The following is a 2,762-nucleotide window of genomic DNA, read 5'->3' as shown; positions in this document are numbered from 1 at the left end:
ATCAAGCGGAATGAGATGCTTAAATGAAAATAACCCAAGTGATAGTCAAAGAACACTGTGCAAACATTCAAGTGGAAAATACGATTTTAAAGAAGATTATACGTACATTGTATTTAAATAATGACATGGAAATGTATGTACTGTATGTGACAGAATGCAAAACGAAGGGACAGATAGATAGCCACACTCAAAACGGTGGATGTGGAGCTCTATTCTAAGCACAGAAAAATCAAACCATTTCTCTGTCTTGTAGTGATAATAGCTATAATTTCTTTAGACTGCTCCTCATTTTGGCTGATTTAAGCAAAGGAGGCAGGTCCATTTCTTTTGTGTGAGTGAGAGCGACTAGTTCTTGTAAAAGGTACATGACTGCTGGAGTGAAATGAAGCCCGGAGATGCAGCAGAGGACCACAGTGACACCGTGACTAAGTGCTCGGCTGCCAGCCAAAAGGTTGGTGTTGGGCCCGGTGGCTATGCATGAGAAGGATGTGGCTTTCTGTTCCTGTAAAGACTGCAGCCTGGAAAATCCTGTAGGGCAGAGAGCCTGCACCCAAAGCCCACGCTTTCAACGGAGCAGCTGTGCGGGTCTGGGAGAGTCAGTCGCTCTCTCTGAACCCAATTCCCTCATTTGCAAATTGGGAAAGGCAATAGCACTCACTGAAAAAGGGGTCATAATGGGACATTGGATGTGTTAATATTAGTCAAGTGCTTAGAACTGTGCCCAGCACTGTGCCCATGTACGAGGGGGCGTCAGAAAGTTTGTGGATTGGGGAATTCAAGGAGAGTGGAATTTTCCCACGGACTTTCTGAAACCCCCTGTGTCAGAGGCAGGAGGAGGTCATTATGATCAGGAACCATAACAAGTCTAACAAGTCTTTGAGCACATTCAGCTGTCTACCTTCTTGAGTTTACCCTAGAACTGAGCCCTATCAAAATTGCTTAAGGGACAAAAGAGGAGCTGATACCAAGGGCTCACATAGAAAGTAAATATTTAGAAGAAGATGATGGCAACATATGTACAAATATGCTTGATACAATGGAGGTATGGAATGTTATAAGAGCTGTAAGAGCTTCCAATAAAATGATTTTTAAAAATTGTTTAATTTGGGGTTTAAAAACAGTTTTATCAGCATATACTTCATACACCATGCAATTTAATCATAGTAAAAAGTTGTGCAGTCATCACCACCATCAATTTTAAATTTCAGGATTTTTTCTCCTCATACTTATTGTTTGTTAACTCCCTATTTACCCCCAGCCCCCACATCATGTCCCCTGAAACTATTAATCACTTCAGCTACTGTCTCTCTCTGTTTACCTATCCTGGGGTTAATACACAGAAAAATCACACTGCAAACCATACTGAAGACAAGCAGGAAGCAAACAAAGAAAACCAACAATAGTGACTAGCCAAAATATAGAAAAACCTCAATTTAAAAGAAAGTAGAAAATATTAATAATGAAAACAACTCTAAAATGGGTCAAAGGGGAGATCAAATGATAAGGTATTATATTTTAACCTAATTACATCTGCTATAATCGACTTTACAATGCTTTGTCCAGTAGCATTGCAATATATGAAATTTACATTTAGAAAACACCCCCCTTTTCTTGAAATGCAATAATTCAAGTTATCATAATAATATCTGGGAAAGAAACTTTTAAAGCTCTCCGTAAGACAATAACATAAGAAATTTCTTTGTACTCAGGTCTGTTTTCAGATGTCACCCACTCGTCACAGAAAACAGCAGACATGTGAACGGCTGAATTAGAAAAACCATTTTATTTTGCAACCAGCGAATGTATAGATTTTTGAGTCCAATCAAAGAGAATAAAGGGCTAATTGTGAGACAATTAGAATTATATTGTCCTTAAGAGATGCCAGTGTACAAGAATAATATGAAAGATGATTCATGGCTTTAAGATAATAGAGAAACAGGCAAGAGAAATACAATTTAAGCATTAGTCTTCCAGAAATGTGCTATGCTAAACTTAACTATATTATTAGTTACATATTTTAGCATGTCTGCAAATCACTCATGATGACTTTGTTACTCAGTGGAGTTAGCAGTTGAAGGGAAGACCCGCTGATGGGCGAGTCCTGTTGCAGGACTTCCTAAGTCGCATTTATGCATCCGCTGTATGTGAGGGGTGGCATTGTTGTTCGGAGTTGAGCTGCTAACTGGCAGGTCAGCAACTTGAAACCAACAGCCGCTCTTTGGGAGAAACTTGGTCTTTTAACTTCCTTTAAGAGTTACAGCCTCAGACACTCACAGGGGCGGGTCTGGCCTCTCCTATGGGGTCGCTCTGAGTCAGCATTGACTTGAGAGCAGCGAGCTTGGTTTGGGCACTGAGTTCTGGGCTGAGCTGCAGGTGAAGAGGAGAGAATGGTATGCTGGGCAGCCCTCCATGACCCCCAGTAAGATTGAGGGTCTAGTGTAATGAGTGTCATTATATGAGTGAATCAATATTTAGTCAGTCCAAATCAATTTTTTAGTTAATGATGATGTCACAGATTTCCTCTACAAAAAATCAAGTTATACCTTCTTGCAGTTAGTCAATTTAGACTTATGGCGACACTCTCAGACAGGAGACCTGTTCCGTAGGATTTCTAAGCCTCTACATCCCCCACCGCACCCCCCACCCCCAGTTAATGGTGTTTCTTAAGGAAGGAACAGGTTACAAGTCAGGATACAACTCTTCAATCAGGCAAGCCTCCCTCTCTGGCCTCCAACCTGTTCACCTGGCTGCTGCCTTGCTTG

The sequence above is a fragment of the Tenrec ecaudatus genome, chromosome 15 (assembly GCF_050624435.1).
Source record: "Tenrec ecaudatus isolate mTenEca1 chromosome 15, mTenEca1.hap1, whole genome shotgun sequence".
NCBI lineage: Eukaryota > Metazoa > Chordata > Mammalia > Afrosoricida > Tenrecidae > Tenrec > Tenrec ecaudatus.
The sequence above is the reverse complement of the archived record's forward strand: the minus strand, read 5'-3'. Positions refer to the sequence as shown.